At 39.9% G+C, this 18,927-nt stretch overlaps 1 protein-coding gene across 2 annotated transcripts in view; it reads right to left on the reverse strand.

The window, feature by feature from the left end:
* The window catches only part of LOC124169138 (mediator of DNA damage checkpoint protein 1), a 406,870-nt gene that overhangs the window by 360,902 nt on the left and 27,041 nt on the right, over nt 1-18,927 (reverse strand). Inside the window, exon 2 of one of the 2 annotated variants that reach the window (XM_046547654.1) lies at nt 6,360-6,485. The exons of the other annotated variant lie outside the window; for it this stretch is intronic. The gene's annotated coding sequence lies outside the window, so the exon portion shown is untranslated. The remainder of the gene's footprint in view (nt 1-6,359; nt 6,486-18,927) is intronic. 2 annotated transcript variants of the gene reach the window in all.

The following is an 18,927-nucleotide window of genomic DNA, read 5'->3' on the forward strand; positions in this document are numbered from 1 at the left end:
CATATTCTACATTGTTCCCGATAATATTTATGAGAGAAAAAAGTATATACATAAAAAAATATATTAAGCCACACATTGTCTTATCTAGGGATGCATAGTTATAACTTCTTAAACAACCACTCTACACATTCCCATACGTCTTCTTTTCTTTTATCGGTAGGAATTAAAACCTATCATGAGAGCCAAAACATATTTTGCGCGAATATATCGAATATATCCATAATTTCAAAAAATAAGAAGTAACACGAGACATAAAAAGTTTAAGTACAAGATATTGTTACGAAAATCTTGAACAGAATCTTATTACTTGAGTAATTTCCAGCCAGCCGTTAAAAGCTATTCAGTTTTCCACTTTTTCGCGGCAAAGTGATTCAAGAGAGAGTGATCACGGGGCGTGCGCCAGTTGAGGAAACAATCACGTCCCAACCAAAAGTTCTCAATGACTATATTTTTCCTATTACCCAACGAACAAGAAAGGAGATACCCACGCAGCCATCTGGACACGAGAGAACGAATAACATTCTCCGAAAACCACGAAAGGAATGCGACGACAAAAGAGTTGTTTGGGGAAACAAGCAGAAAACTTTCGAACTTGGGCACGAGAGAGAGAAAAAAGAACCACGGTAATAAAAAGAGATTGCGCAACCGTGTAACAAAGCATTTGATCACCAGAATCACCGCTCTCCGGCTTAATAATGGCTCTTCGGTTTTATTTGCATGTCAAAAGTGGAAAATCACTTACGGTTGAGGTCACGGAATACGATGGCCGCCCGCCCATGAACGGAGTTCGTCCACAGAATCGGATGTACAATTTTCCCCACGAGGGCGTTCTGTGGGTCGTAGGGAAAACACATAAAAGATCACGACGAAAATAACTATCCGTCGGATACGGAATCATTCAGAAATCAAAATTCTGTGGGGAGGGGAAAGAATTCCAACACCTCACGTACGAGAGCGAATAAAATATTGGCCAAACCGCGAGGAGTAAGTGGTGTCGGAACCAGTCCATGAAAAAGCCCCTCCCCCACACAGTCATCTATGGGCTACGAAGGGCAGTCCTACTGAAAATAAATATCTTTTCCAACAAGTGGTGGCAAGGAATGGTCCACCGAAAAATAAAACAATATGAAAGAGGAATTGTAAAGAGCAAAGATCGAAGCCAACCTTCTGGGTCACGGATATCTAGTATTGCCCGGCCACTGTGTTTTAGATTACAGCAAGGGATCGATATTCAGGTAGAAGTTAACCTACACCGATTGTAAAATGATGATTTTACCCGAAAAAGGTAAATCGGAAAACGTGGAAATATTAATGAATTTTAATAGTAATTGGTGATTTCAGGAGCATGAATATCAATGTATGTATTTAATAAATACGAATTGCCAACTTCAAATCTTAGGTTGCCATCGATTGCTTTGAACTTATTTTCAACAACTTACGCTGTATTTCCTGAAAGAACGCGGGAAACTGTTCTTTAGTGATAAGCGACAATTTTGGACTGTTCCATGTCATGGAGCTTCAAAAATTAGTAAAATAAGCCCTTTCACTAACAGCAAAAAGCATATTTCCTTCATTATTTTAAGCACATAAAAATTTGTCGCCCATGGTCCTTGGGAGTTAAAACTAATGTTTACCTAGAGGAAATAATTAAGTAGAATTTAAAAACAAAACTTCCACGAGGTAATTAAGGAATCCAACAAATAATTCACGAATCTTATGAGCAAATAAGCGAGAAGATAGTACCATTCGCATTATCAACAATGGAAACAGCTTCATGAAATAATTCTTTCCGTAAAAGTCACCAAGTAACGTGGATAAACGTTTACGGCTGGAATGAGGCAAGCCATACCGTGTAAAAAATTATTCTTCACGCTATACCGAAATATTCCAGACTGGGGGCAGCAGAAAAACCCGCTCGATCAGTCAGATCTGACGTCAGCAACGCGTGGAACGCATGGTATTTTTTTCGGCGCGTTAGGTCAACATCGGGGTGGAGGAGGGCAGCGTATGAACTGGCCTTTAGGCCCGCTATAATGCTACACCTCCGCACATTTTTCCTTGCGCTCGGGGGGAAAATCACAGCCCGGCCAGTGAGGGAGGAAAAGAGAGAGAGAATTTATTACGTATGAATCTCCGCTGAAGGTCATCGACTAAAGGTCGTTCATGGGACCACGTCGGCATTACGTGCGCGAAATTGCGCAGAGGAATGTGTGCATGATGCGCGGGTGCCCGAGTTGGTTGTGCACCAACGAGGATTCCATCACGCACGGCAAAATGATGGAGAGGACAGGTCCCCTACACGCGGCCTTCCCGGGAATTTTCCTGCGGAATTATCATTCTTTCCTCATGCCATAACTCCATGTAAAAATACGGCAGACAGGGGTAGAAAAGACTATTTCCTCGGATGGATGGCCACACAAAAAAGAGGGAGGGAGGGAATGAGAGAATACAATAAGAAACTGTACAGGCAAAATGTTTTCAGAGTGGCAACATGCCGTCTAGAACCAAACAGAGTATAGCTATTTTTTTTTAAATTCCACCGAGTCATATCGCCGACCATTGATGTTCAGAGTCAAATAATTGAATGCGTTGGGGAAAAACCTGGAGTAGCTGTCCATGGACTGTTTTAAGTAATTATTGATAAATACCCGAGACATCTACAATTTCGCACAAATATTTAACTAATATACATGAAGCAACATCAATAACGATGCAACATCATTCTTGTTAAAGTATACACACAAAAATTTCCGATTTTATTTAGACAAACTCACGCAAGTAAAAGAACAAAACACGAATAGTAAAAATAATTATACCAAAGCTTCTAGGGTATGATAATCAGACATGGTCAAGAGCAATTTCCTAGAAGGGACAAATCCTTTCGCATATTATCGACGCTTTCCTTAATGGTATTCAGGAGCGCGAGGCTCTTATATTTTTCCCCTACCACGTTAAGTTTTTAGTCCGCTTACCATCAAAATGTTACGCTTTTAAATAAGAAGTCTTCGTCATTACCATATACTCATATTGTGCAAACCATATGGAGGAATAGGGTGGGATATTTTCCATTTTGAAAAATTACGGTGCAGCGTTGTAATATCTTATTTATATCACAAAATTTAGACCAAGTGGAGGAATAGGGCGGGAATTTTTGTGCATTTCGAAAAAATATGATGTAGCGATTTAAGATCTTATTTATATCACAAATAATCACTTCGCAGGTATTATTTATTCCTCCAAAATTTCCACGTGTACCGTGGTAAATAAAAATGCTTCAAAAATTCTTTCCCTAGCGCCCTAGCTCCGAAACACACGCCAAATGATGAAAACGCTCACGAAAATACATCAAAAGGGATCTCAATCGAAAGGTTAACAAACCGCGAGAGGGGTATCCATCAGCTCGAGGCGGTGAGGAGAGGTCTACTCGCGGTGATTCTCGAGGGCACCACTACGCCTTCCATCCCGACAGAGAAGAGAGGAATTCCGCACTCCTCTCCAGCGTGGCATTTCCCCAGCCAGAGAATAAACCGACGCGGGGAGGAGGGGGGAAAAGTCGTGGAGGGTCGTTGGCGGCTTTGTGGTTCAAAACTCGAGCCGTAGAGGGTGAGAAACTGGCTTTCCAAAACACCTGTCCAACATTGCACTGCCAACTGGGCAGATACCGCTTGCAAAATAGTCGTTCGAAAAAAGGGGGGGAAAATCAAGGAGGGAAAAACCTGCAGGATACAAAACTGTGCACCATGATGGTGCCTTACCAAAACCTATCCGCATTGTATGTTTTTTTAGTATAAAAATAAGGCATCATACTACGGAATTATTCCGAAATTTTCCCCCTCTAAGAAATATTTTCGCAGTAAGACAGAGGAGAAGAAGCAAACGCCGATGAGAAGATGAAAATAGAGTTGTTTAAGGCTTGTAATTCTAACATATGTAAATTAAAAGCTACTCGTAATTTTCCAAAATGTTACCGGCAGTATTTGGGGAAATTTTCCCGAACTATTACTTAACTTTTATGATTTGAGAAATGTAAAGGGCTGTTTCATAACTTTCCCTCGTGGTTTGGTGGAGTACAAATACGGCATATTGTATATTTCCAAATATAATTTCTAACGAACGCACAGAGGTAACAGATAAATCCCGCTGACATCTGTTTATAGGCCAGGATGGCGGGAGAATTGTAAACGATGAATGATTTTGCAGCAACCAGAGCATAAAAAAGCCCGTCACACCCACACCATCCATTTTAACGAAGTCTTATCGCCATTATCAAATTAACAGCTCGAGTCAAACTAAAAAAATGCTGTTATTTCCATTTTACACGCAATGTTATCTTTTTCATGCTCCCTTGACCTATGACTTTTGAAAAGAGAGAATATGGAATAAAAAGCCAAATTGAACACGGAAAATACGGTTATCATAAAATATTATATTGTTACCGACAAATTTTCTCCAGTTTCCTAAATTCACTGAGCCGACTACAATTACATGCAAATTCGAAGCGTTTACAGCACTCTAAAGTAGGACATACATTCAAGCTCTACAAAAAAATGACTTTGACCTGAACGAAAATTTCGCAGCTCCAACCCTCCAAACGCCATGACGATGCAAACTCCATCATATTCACGGACAATCGCCTTGACACTGCAACACGGTTTATCTGTGATCACAAACGCACGAAAATATACCAACAATGGCGCCACAGAAGGACTCCAGTAGTTTGCGATCGAAGAAAAGACGTTCACTTGGTTACCGACAAGGAAATCACGCGGAAAATTGATGCGTCCATTGACACAATGGGTTGGTCCTCTAAAGAAAACTGATTTTTTTCTTCAATAGGTCTCTACCACCAATATTGGAGGAGCAAACAGATTTATTCGAAAACATTTTTCAATGGGCGGAATAGCAGAGCACACAAAGAAAAAATTTCCCCTTGCATAAAGGACAACCCTTTTCAAACCGAGGCAGGAAGATACGAGACAGGGACGACTCGAACGGAAGGCGACATCTGAAGGGTTTTTCAATCTGTCCGAGTCCAAAGGCAGCAAAGGCCGGGGACACTGAGTTGCCGCGATTACGAGACGCCTCATTCGGAACACCATTCACGTTTCCCTCACTTCAAACTCAACTTCGGGTCCTCCTCACCTCAAGGGGTCGCGCCATTCACGACGGGTGACGCAGGTGGATGGGGTTTGAAGATCTCTCTATCGCATGAATGCAAGATGTTTCCATTCGAGTGATTTTGCAGCCAAGGCGGATACATTCCCACCATTTCTAAGCGATTTTTTGACTGCCACACGAATTGAACGTGAGCGTAAATGGATGGTTGCCATCGAAGAACGCCACCCACAGGAATGTCACGAGTAGCAACTGGATAATAATTCTTCATAAACTTCTGCCAGAAGCATCGCGCATCAAGTCACGCATACGGAAAAAAACATCAATACGATGGCATTTGAAAAATGTCCACGGAAACTCGACTTGAGCTGAGATTGCATTTCCACGTGATTGAAATAAATTGGGATAAATGTTTTAAACACCGACTCAAAGGCAATTTTGAGGTAAAATTGTCAATTTCTTCACCGCTAATTCAATCAGGGGCTGTTTTTCTAAAAGCCCGAAAGAAGTCGCAACCTTTTTCAACATTTAATGTAGACGAGTATGCTTACGTGAGCCAGCTCTTATTAGGAAAAAAAATCTGGCTAAAGATTTAAGAAGGTTTAACAAGTAGTTCTTCTGGGTATGGTGCGGAGTACAATTTGAAGCCAAGTAGTCATCACATTCCAAAGCAAAATCTCACATAAAATATTATGTGCGAACATTTAATAAAAACGAGAAGAGGAGCACGAACTTAATCAGTTCCAAACCTATCATGAGTAGAAAGACATTTGTCGATTCGATTATTCACAATGGTAAACAATAATGATTGCCTTTACAAAAACTCCAGATCTTAATACTTACAGAGAAGACATAATTCACACCTTCAAATCATTGAGTAAAAGCATTTATTCTTGAGTGAGTACGCTGTGTCAAGCTAGATTCCTTAACGAGATGCGACCTCATATATTCCTACAAAGTTTAAACGATCACCCAGAACTTAGGGAAGATATTCGACGGACTTGGAAGAATCAAATTATATTTTATGCGCAACTATCACGTGAATTTAAGTTAATGGCTCCATACCACCTAAATGTAGACATCTTGGCATTGTATCCATAATTTGAGGTTAAACGATTAATAGGAAAGGGTACGTTCACTTACAGGTTTATCAAAACTTTTGATTTTAAGGCAATACTCTTCGAGCGCCGACATCTATGATTTACATTATTAGCATTCACAAGAGACTTCCAAGAGAAACCAACCTTACTATCAAGTGAATTCAAGTTCACGTCCTTCTGGCAGTTAAGACTTCTCATGTGCCCCAAGTTGTCAAGATTTCATTCCCAAAAAGTAATCCAAGAAGCATGATTTTCCATCTGGTAGCGTACCTGCAATGAAAAAATACCACAAATAAATAATATAAAACGTGAAACAATCAAAATACACGAATTTGATTGAATTATTATAAATTAGATCAGGCTCCTCCTACTGTACCCTCCAGGGTTGTAAAATATTTCTGCCCAGGAGAGCACTATACCCCCACAAACTTTACTCAACAATTCTTTCACATCGTAACCATGAGCATATTTATCAATTGCTTGATTGATTTAGAAGCTATGGCGTCATCTTTAGGTTCAGGTTATCTTACTAATTCACGGCTTTATTAAAATGGAGATTATTATGGAGCAAATTAAAAATCTCTGAAAATTATATTGCAAAATATTCAATTAGAAAAGTAAAAACCTCACACGAATCTAATTAATATTAAAAAATCTCAAATGTACTTTCGCGGACTAAACAACAGCAAGCAATTTTACCTTGGTCACCAAAATTGAAAATTATACTGATGATCAACCATCATTTGTCTTTAAAAAGTAAACACATCACATAAAAACGTTTTCTTAAAAATATCCAAGCATCTACTTAAATTTAAATGGGGCTGCCTTCCTCAAGAAAGTTTCCCTTCGCAATAAAATACTCAGGAGCGAATAAAGCGGTGAAAATTGATGAAAAGTTGATGGAGAAATTCGAAAAGATCAAGAGGAGCAAAACATGGAGCTTGACAACGGTTCAGATGGGCCCGTCGAGAGTGCGCTGAGAGATAACGGCACAATTAGGAGATTAAAGCGGTGAAGAGGGCGTAAGTGGATGAGCGGTGAGAAGAGGGAAAACACATTTCAGAGGAGCGATGAAAGGTCATTCATTCGTCGCTTGTTAGCAGCAAAGCGCGGCAGCACAGTTGCCGCGAACATCTAACCCTTCTCCCTACTACGGCGATGATTCAAGCCACCCGTCCTCTAGAGTTCTAAATTATCGCTAAGACTGAGCATGCGCGAGAGAAGAGATACAAAAAGCGGACGACATCTCCGGAGAGAAAAACTTGAAGAAGAAGACGATTAATTAAAATATCGCCAACTTCTATAGAAATATATTTATTAATCGACAGTTTTCGATTGTATGGAGACACCGATTGCAAATGGCCTTTTCTTTCAATGAGATTTTCAGTCGTCCAGTGTGGCGGATTTTAAGCTGCTTTAAATGTTTATCAAATTTAATCGGTGGGTAGAAATTTTCACAAATAGAACAGCAACATACGTTATAGTTATAGCTAAATAAATTGTTGCAACTGACAAAGGAAGACATTAGAGAATCAAATATGGAGTACAAATAAATCTGAAGTAATCATTGCACCGTCAATGGAAAATTAAGCCATTTAATTGTCATGAAAACATAAGTAGTACGCAGTTAGTGAGATCTATAAGAAAAATGACAACATATCCATTTTAGGAAGCTATGTTATAGTGGAAGCCCCAAATTGAAATTCAGCTGCATTCTGGTAAAACTATGATAAAAACACATGATTAAACTTTATTTATTCGAATGGATTCTAGTTTAAATTAAGTTTTCTTAATGTACATTTTTTAATCACACATGTAAATTTTGTTTTGTTTTTGCACTAGTATGTATGTTAATCCCCGTTCTTCCATCAACATGGGGTGATACGCAATCAGAAAATATTTAGAGAAGACCTTTCACTGGGGACCATAGTCAAAAATTAATCCCATTGACGGTTGGGAATAAAATCCACACGGAATTGACGATCCTGGCCAACACAGAGTCGATCGACAAAATGTGACAAAGAGCTTGTAAATAAAAAAACATCAATACGTCATTGGCAACGGGATACAAATACGAAATTGACCGTCGACGTCTTTCCGTTGCCAACGCGATCTTTTCGCAGCTCTCCGCCGTCTTCTTTTTATCGCCACCTCGGCCCGGAAGTATCACCGCCAGCGCCTTGCGCCGGCGACCACGCGAACAATTGGAGCGTATCGACGTCCTTTCCTTCCACTATTCTTAATTCTTCTCCTACTCTACCGTTCGTAAGACCAAATGGTCACACCAGTGCAACTTCCTATGCCCGCCGTACAGTTTTGGTGGCAGGTTTTTGAGGCTGCGGAATTTTAACGAACTACGAGCGCCACTTGTGGTCTACCCATGCTTTTGTATGTGGTTCTATTAGTTCACGTGTGTTTAAGCGAGTTATTTGCACTTGAAAAACTATTTCATTGAGTTATTCAGCATTTTTTTAAATTCTAAACGCTAAAGTAATTCACTCTGTGGATTTCACGGGTGAGGCAGGAGTTCGTTCGCTTAATTTTCGGCGATATTTGAAATGCCAAGAAGCTGTGTCGCACCAGGGTGTACTGAGGGGTATGCCTCTAAAAAGTCTACCATCTCATTTTTCTCTGCTCCCAAAGACCCTGTTAAGAGGAGTAAATGGCAAGCTGCGATACCGAGGGTAAACTTTGAGTTGAAAGCAGGGCAGGTACTGTGTGAAAGGCATTCCATGCCCCACGACATCGTCAGGAAGAAGCTGTTGAGAGATGGCAATGGCAAAGTCGTCCAAGAGATAAGTAAAGATCCAGCTAAAATAAAATAATTTCATAAGTATCAACGAATATATTAGATAAACTTTTAAGGGACGAGGTCATCGCAATACATACATACTTAACCCTTTTATGGAGTTTACCACTTCCCTGTATTGAGAAGGTCACATTGTTCTTTTTATTTGTTCAATCTATATCTACACATGTTTCAAAGGTATCTCCAAACCTGAATAAATTACTTAAATGCAAAGCGCATTCGCTTCTTTTCATTTTGAACCAAACCTTTAGTAAGATAGATATAATGAATTTAATTTTAGTATAACTCTCTTACATTACCTAATCTGAGAAATTTGTACAGTGCATCTGTTGTGACAATTATTTAGTTTATGTATCGCGTCATTTACGTAAACAACACCGCACTGTGATGAGAATCCGTTCGCTAATGTCGTAGATAATCTCCAGTATTTATTCCATTGCTTCAAGGCGTACTTAGCAGTTACAAGTTCGTAGCCTAACAGAAAAATACGCCGGCATATAATTCGCAATATTAACGTACAGGAGTGTTAGAATCCCTGCGTAAGCTCATACAGTTCACATGAAAGAATGGTGATTGAATTTAAAATAATAAGATTTGGCCTTATATCTCTGGAATCAGACATATTCTCCACAAATTTTTCCTTAATTTACACGGGTTTCAATGCCATAACGTCGTCTGCCAGGGTTGAGGACAGGTGCTGCCATTAGTTCCGACTTTCACCGCGGCCTCAAAAACAAGCCACTTTTTTCTCTGGAGTAACAGCGGCTTGACCAAATGGTAGGTAAAACAAAAGCGCGACGGAAACCATCCTCCCCATCACAATAAATATGGAATATATGCCAACTTCCACCGAGGACGGAGAAGAATACTCCTTGAGTAACCATATCAATACACAAGTAAGTTGCGGAGGTAAATTATAGGCGAGCCTTCTAAAGCAAATATAAAAATACCCTTCACCTCAGTTTAGGGGTAGGAAAAATTTTTTTCTAGACAGCCAGCTCATTTGGTCCATGAAATATGGGCTATGAAAGGTTTGAGGGCATTAAAAGTAAAAAAAAAAAAATATTTCTCTTACCCCGTCTTTTCACTTGACTTTTTCATAAGTAATTGAATAATTAAGTAAACCACATGCGTCTCTCGGAATGTTTTTTTGAACTTAGAAACACGTAAGCAGACATACACGAAGTGAAATTTTGATGCGTCCATCGAAATTTGCTCTGTTTCAAGCGTATGAAATACTTTTAGATGATTCGGACACACTCAATTTTCCAGCAGCGCATAAATCAGTCACAAGAGGCAAAAGGTGGACACAGGTGAGCCGATAAAAGCTCAGAGAAGTGAAAATAAGGGAGGAGTAAAGGGTTAAAGCTGTGAAAAAGGGTGAAGCTGACAGTTATGACACAGAAAATGATATATTTATTGAAGATTTTTCCATGTATCACGTCTGCAAATTATCAGGAGTACTCAACATAAAAAAGAAATGGAACGACTCTTCTACACATCTGCCGCATGTCCATAAAACACACACAACAAGATTTTAAGGACCATCTAAAGTCTTAACTTGGCGTAAGGAAACGCCCTATTTATCCCAGAGAATTGACCTTCAAGTTCTTCGAAAATTTTAACCATCGAAGCCGCAACAACTCACTCGTAATATAAAAGGTTTACAGTCAATAAAGAGCTAAACGACCCGCCAAGCCAGGTGACCCTGAGGTCGGACATTAACAGGGAAGATTTAACAATAAAGAACCGAAAGCCCTTGTCTCACCGAGGAACTAAACCCGGGCGTGAGTAGCAATGGGAGACTAAATGCTATAATGGAAGGTGACTGACATTTACCAATGCATTATACCGCTTTAAACATAATGACCATAATATAATGGATGAATGGCGTCTCATATTGTCATCTTCGCCGACATTGGCAGATTCAAAATGAGTTGGCATTAATTAAACTGGCAAAAGGCTTAGAGGTATGTATTAAAAACAAACGCATAAGCCGGAGGTTTTCGACGAATATTTAATGCCCTAAAGTAAAGGGCATTCAAATCCAGTTATACCATTCAAATTAAGCGACAAGAAAGCGCCATTTATACCCTGAATGTGACATACATGCATTCATCTTAACAAGCGCAAAAAAAAATTTCAACTATGAAGTGAATACCCAAAGTAGGTACGACACATTTTCAGAAATAAAACGCACACACAGGACGTCATGCGTTTTCGCGAGGAAAGTTCGAACGATCATTAAGTAAAAATGGTATTTCTATATACACACATCATACCAGAGTAAATCCAGCAATTACGGCCAAGGTGTCTTTGAAATACAACTGATGCAGAATGTTCGGTCGGTTCATTCGGTCGAAATCATTGACTAAATGTTCGTACAATTGACACGATTTTCTCAATAATTGCCTCCGCAGACGATGATGAGGTGAGGGGGTCCTTTCATATCCAAAGGAAAGAGGAGAATTAAGTAGATAATATTTTCAACGAATATAAGCGTACATGGAACATTATGCAACTCTCAATATATTGGACACTCTAACGACAATCGACAGGTTGTATACACACAAACCTACATTCTCTTGAAGGTGAAAGGAACACCTAACCGGAACTCGAACCTACGGTGTTAGATATATAAAATTACAACCTTATAAAAACGAATAAATGGTTTAATAACACTAATACAGTTTTCAATTTAGTAAAAAATACATAATTAAAAAAAAATTATATATTTCATATTATGTTGATTAATAATAAATTTTTGATAAAATTATTGGATTGTACTAAGTTGTATTCATTTCTTTGAACAACGTTAGGCCGCGGCAGACGCCTTTGCGTTCATCCACGATCTTAGGATCGGCAGGCATGGAAATATCACAATGAAGGATAAGATCCAGCAGGAGCAGGTATGAAAATAACAGAATGAGAAGCCGAGGCGCCTCGTGATATCAGAGCGGGGTCGGCCGTGCGCCCCTGGTTCGAAGGCACGACGAAGGAGCTGGGAGAATGGATGGTATACTGAAAGAGCAACGCTGACGGCCTTGGACTGCACACAACGACGATTCTTAGGCAATCAGATTGGGTTCGAGGAAACCACCCCCACAGTAACTTAAAGAAACTTTTATTGTCTCCAAGAGAACAAATGATACTCTGCTTCACTGCTCTTCTTATATGCTTCCAAAGGGGTCAGTGGTTGAGTTCACTGTACCTCATTATCACCAACAACTATGATAACGAACTAGGAATCTGAAACAAACATAAAATACTTAAATTTGTGACGCATCGGCTTCAGTGCCATAAGGGACTTCTTCGATACGGTTTTCGATGAAATAGATATACCTACATAAAATATGCCTAAGTATTTAACATACCAGTAATTAAGATAGAAAGAGCATCCGAGGTTAAATTAATGGTTTAGAGTATTCTCATCTCACATCAATTGAGAAAACCTTCCATTATGACAACAATCGCCCTATTCACAAAACCATTTTTTACAACAAACATCTTAAACCTTAACTCGGGCGATACAAACGACCAGAGCGTTAATATTATGGGTTATACCAAACGCATACAATAAGAGCACAATGTTTTCCTCTGTTTCCATCTCAAGGAATCCGACCGACAAGACGTAAATACCCATTTACGAAAGGGAAACCATGCCACAAAACCATGGGCGTTGGCAGGCAGTGCCCTGATTCACGAGTCTAGTCCGCAATTACTATAGAAGTACCAACGCAATGTGCGTACCGCGCCCTTGCAATGTGAGTTGAGACACCGATTGTCTCTCAAGGCCTTCTAGTACAAAAAAACACGCATGGTTGCGGGAATCACTCACGTGGATTGCGTCGTTGGGGTAAAATTACCTTCATATTCCAATGGGCACACGGAGGCAATCCTGCGTGAACACTACTCCGGTGACAGAGAAAATAAAAAAAGGAAACAATTACAAGTGTTTACAGGAAAACCGCACCGATATCTCGCACAAAGTTAAGCGAGAGAGTCCACACGGATATGGATAGGGGGGGGACAAAAAAGTAGATACGACACGGAAACCCAGCGAGCCGCTAACACAATTTTTCACTCGGGAGGATATTCCGCCCACCATCTCTCTCTCTCTCTGTACATAACAATCGCGCTCAAAAGAGAACTGCAGTCACTCGAGAACACAATACCGGACGCCTACTGGTATACATGCACAGTAACGGACACAGCGGAGGTAATCGATCTAACGCGCTGTATAATCTGTGTCGAGGATGTGGGATGCTGCTGCTGTTAGAGCTGAGAGACCCTAAGGTTCTTCCCTCCCACCTAGGCCCACCATAACCCCCACGGCTTCCTGTTCATGACTCTATATACTGTCCCTATCTGCCAAGAACGCTGACTCCGCAGTGGAGAGGGAGACGACGGTCGAGAGGAAATGAGAAAAGAGGTCCGGACTGCAAGAATGTAATGTGCGTTTCGTACGAGGCATTCTCCTTCGTAACCACGCATGGACGACCTCCAACTTCAAGACGGCGCGCCGCGGCGTGCACATTTACTCGGGCAACGGCTTAGCTGAAAAAAATCACTCCACGGTGCTTAAAAAAATAAAAACAAAAAAAGAGACGAGAGATGGTACAAAATTTTTCTCTCGCCTCACTTACAAGAAAAACTCAACCCTTTCAGTCAGAGGGTACCTTAAAATAGACATGGCTTTTAGGGGATTTTAACCTCAAAAAATGCATACTTGTCAATTATTATAGGCATATACCATAAAATTAGCTACGCAAATATTAGCCAACTTTTTCGGCAAGGTGTTCATGACACCACAATAAGGTTTAAATACCAAGGAGAATAATTTTCATCGACGCAGAGGAAAAAAATCCGACTGAAAAAGTGGAGGACGATTTTAGGAAACCATCTGCACTATAACAGGGAGTAGGTGTTAATTTCGCGTCATTTTAGGAGGCATTTGACTTCATAGGTCAAGAATAATTTTTTGGACACTTCTACGACGCATAACAGGATGAAGCACAAGGCTATCAGTAGCTACTACTTGATATTTACGTCCTGAACCTTTGATTTAAATGTAACCCAAACTCCTGACAAATGCGTTTTTGGCATGTACGTTTCTAAATTTAGTGGTTAAAAGGAGGAAATGGTTCTCTCTTATATCCTCCGCAGATAATGAGTGTTTTCCCTCTATTCTCAGTACAGCAGTGCCATCATAACAGGAGATTCCAAACAGGAATTGGCTCACCAAATAGCTCAAACATACACAAAATACGTTCAGGAAGTTTCTTTACGGGCGGAATTTGCAATCCATCGTGAAATACTCCAAACCAAATATCCTTCGCATAATAATTACCTAATATGAGACTTACCAATGGGTCATTGACATGGGCGAGTGAATAGGATAATAAAATTGTAGGACAATTTTGACATAGGTATGACTTATGGAAACAAGGGTTAGCAACAGGAGATATGGGGAAGCGCAATAGAGATAAATTAATGGCAGTCACACTATCATATGAGGAGAAGGCTCCTCAGGGAACGGCGTAAGGATGGCCAGGCAGAGGGTTGGCAGAGGTGAGGCAGCCACACCCAGATCCAACTGCCAGCTACAGACGCCACTCATCTATGATTGAAGTGACAAAGCTTAATCCATATTCTCCTCCACCCAGGACAAAAGCGAGCACGCCAAAGCATTAGCATATTAATTGTCGGCTGCAATTGACGCGTTCAAGCCGTTGACTTCGTAACTTCAAAGGGGTAATCAATGCAGTAAAACAATGACAGGAGGTAATACAAAGCGGCCCAAATGATAAAATCTAAATGAATGGGAACAAATCGAAAGTAACATGAAAAATAGAAATGCTAATTCCGAATGCTTTTTCTCCAAATTTGATTATATGACGAACCAAAATTACAATTATAAAATTGCAAATGAATGCAAAATATATCACGTCGTAGAATTAGTACAGTCGTTATCAAATTCTTAACCCTTTTTCTAACAGCTAAACCTAGCCATTGCATACACAGAAAGAAACAAAGTTAGCTGATTCATGAAGCAGCAAACATCAACATAAACAATTGAGAATGCTCCTCTAATGCCTTTTAAACTCACTCTGCATAAGTGGTATATACCTAAAGCGTAAAAAATATACATGTATCTCACAATCAACAAATGAGATGAATGGAGTACATAGAGAATTAGGTCGTAAATGGAGTGAAAAACTAGAATTTCCTACTACATAACTAATTTTCTTCCAACATAAGTAAGATCACCAACAAATCGACTGATTTACACGTGTAAAAAGATATTTACGGTCATTAAGAGGATACGATAGTTAACTTCTACATTTGCAACGCTATTCAGCGAAAAAAATGTAACGGCGAGAGAAGAGCTCATTTCATGGAATATTTCCGCTTATGTTACGCAAGACAAGAGCAATACCAAGGAATTCAACCATTAGGTCGAGGAAGGCGTCTTCAGGAAAGCTTTTCCATGATTTCATAGGTCTAAATAGTCCATTGAGAAATTCACGGAGAGCGCGTCAGCCGAGCGTGGGAGAGAAACCCGCGTGCGTTACATCACTGTGATCGTGAAGGGCAGCCTACGGACACCTACGGCCGGGAAGGGCGGGAAGAGGAGGAAGGGATAAAGGGGCAGGAAATGGGAAGGAAGCAAAGGGTGAAGGTCACGCACAGGCCGTGTGCCGGATGTTTGCTTACTTTTTATTTCTTTTCTCTCCGACTCCTAAAAAAAAGGGAAATAAAAATTAAAAAAAAAAGAACGAGGTGAAGACCACGAGGGGACAATGAACGAAGTTTGAAAAGGTTTCGCCGCGACTATGCACTCATTTAAAACAAATGATTAAACCCTTAAATTTGATATATAATAAGATACAGAAAACACTGTTTACAGAATACAGATTTTGAAAGCTATATCCTACGCTTTAAAAAGTAGAGTTATGCTATAGTCCACGCATATAACGTCTATAGTTCCAGTCGACTGAAGCGCCATTTTCTTTCGAATAACGAATTTTGACTGCAGTCGCAGCAATAACTTTGAAATAATTCTATTGATAATAAGGCGAGATCACAAAGTGTTACTTTACCTCGACTATTTTGTGTCACGAGTAATCTCAATCCATATTTAGCCAAAACGACGTACATATTCCAGGTATGATCACAGAGTAACATCACCCAAAAAGAAGTAAAGATTTTACGGGTTTGGATTCCTGAATCCCTGAAGACGATGGGCAAGTTGCTCATCGAAACGTTGGAAGGAGATATGGAGGACCTGACCCGGTGCAAAACCTGAGACATCTATACTACAATTGCTCGCAGAGGAAAAAACCAAAAAGCATATCATCTCTCAGAGAATGTTATTCTATGGTATTCTCTACATTTTTTCAACGCACTAACATGATTATCATAGTGTTATGAGTTTATGTGAGTTTATCCGGCGCAATTGTGGAAATATCTCATCTCCATGGGATGAGAATGAAACGCAGTAACAAATTTCCGCAAAATTTCCAGTTGACTGACCCGGTTTCGACATTTAGTATCACTAGCCTCTTTTAAACGTACGTATATTTATACCGTTCAGCACAGGGATTAAATATTAGTTTAAGAGAGGTTAGCTGTACCTTGATAACGACACAAAGTGTTGAAACCGGGTTGATCAACATTACAATTAAGTGGAAATTTACTACTGTCCTTCATACTTATCCCGTGGAGATTAGGTATTTCCAATAAGTTTCGCCGGATTATCTTAATTAGGCTCATATCACTACATGTTAGTGCGTATGAAAAATGTAGATTTTACCTGGAATAAGTTGTTTTGACTTTGTACTGATTGAAGTACCTCATGACACAAAATCGGGGTAAAGTAAAACGTTGGGACCTCCCCGCATTTCCTTCAAAGTTATTTCAAAGTTAATGCTGCGACAGGAGTAAAAAATCATTACGACGGGAGTAAAAAATAGCACTTAAGCGGGCAACATTAAAATTGTGAGGAAATTTACCACTGTGTTTCATTCTCCTCCCATGATTTTGAGCCTAGTTTAAAATGATGATTTTTATGCGATTTCCAAATAATACAGCATGGATATCCAATTCTTAAACCGACATTCATTGTTTTTAGGTGGGCGTATTTCCAACTTTTATAAGAAAATGATGTTTACTTCGCTTCTTCGTGTAACCTCCTTGAAACTCAAACCTTCCTCTACCTACATCTACATTCTACCCTGCAAACCGTCTCAATAAACGTGAGGCTGGGGGTGTTAGAATACCACCCGTAGCAAATATATGGAAATGCCTTAACGAAGTTCCGCCTAGCATTTATTTAACGAAGTTCGGGGGAAAAGGAATGAAAAAAAAAGAATTTATCTATATGTCGGACCAGGAAATATGCTGGGGTTCTAATATGATGTCCACCGAGTCGCTTCCAAAGATATCTGTTCACAATTGCTCAAGCATTCTAGGCTTAGCGCACAGCCTCTTTGAGTATTTAGCGGCTTCCAGCTTAATTCATTTGACATCTGTGTAGCTTTCTGTACACCCGCAGCAGTCTTTGACGAATCGCGCAGGTTTTCTTTGAAAGTTTAAGTTCACTACTCAGTTCGGCCCGCGAATTTCAATGCAGACAAATCAAAAACATCCGAGTGCAGCGGATGCGACCTTCCCTCTTCACTCTTTTCATCTCCACCACACTCATTCGATGGACTGCTCAAAATGATTCTCCCCACTCCTTCCCGCCCTATAAAAATTCTTCTTTCAACTGTGCAGCACATATTCATGAGGCCCGGCAAAATACTGTGCGCTGCTTTCCATCTTTTTTGATTCGCAACGGTACACCTCTCCCCAACGGCGGGATTCCCATCGCTCGCCAGAGTCATAAAGAACGATGGGAAGAAAGAAGATCCGACCGAGGGTCCAAGTAAAACACTTGAAGAGCACCCACTCGCGACGCCGCGGTGGTCAGAATTCATAATGAGCTCCGCAACCAAAGAGAAACTATGTGTTTGAGTGTCTCCGCATCGTGTTTACTCCGCATTGAATGCTGGAAGAGTTTCCGTCGCCGAGTAAGAATCTCCATTCACGGCGCGAGTGAAAAGCTCTCCAAAGGAAAGAGAGAAGCTCAAATATTACTCATCGAGGGACAAATGCTTTCCAAATCGCTCCGTTTCCTCTGAAAGTATTCCTCGACCGATAACAGACTCTAAAATTCAAAGCCTTAACGGTGCATACCTCAAGCATCAAGAAATGTATACTTAACATAAAAGCGGCAAATGCATTCAGTAGGTAGGAAGTGATAAGTGAAAATATAGATATCCATTCCCTTATTTTTTATGTATTAATTCAAGACCTTATGGGCTATAATGTAGCATTATCAGGTTCTTTTCCTTTAATATGCATTACATTGGAGAAGAGAAATGGCTAATAAGAGGGTAAGAAGGGGTTGAATATAAATAAACATAAATAAAAACAGCTAAGTCGCAAAGTATTGATCTAACCCACTGAGCCTTGTACTATATTATTAAAATAAGACATTGCAATATTTCTACTTAGTTTTATTATTACACAACGCGTTTCGTCGTTACAAACAACATTATCAAGTGTGTTAATGACTTAATAACTTGATAATGTTGTTTGTAACGACGAAACGCGTTGTGTAGTAATAAAACTAAGTGGAGATATTGCAATGTCTTATTTTAATAATATTAAGAACTTCCACCATATCGTGCCCAACATCATACAAGACCTTCTACTATATATTATAGCGAAAACATCTTTTAAATCTTTACGCCCAAACTATAAACCCTCGCCGCACAATAACGACGAAGAGAGAGAATTTGAAGAGGACACTACGTAATGGCATTACAAGTTATTTTTTCCCATTCTCGTGGGAAG

This window comes from Ischnura elegans, chromosome 1 (genome assembly GCF_921293095.1).
Source record: "Ischnura elegans chromosome 1, ioIscEleg1.1, whole genome shotgun sequence".
NCBI classification, from domain to species: Eukaryota; Metazoa; Arthropoda; class Insecta; order Odonata; family Coenagrionidae; genus Ischnura; species Ischnura elegans.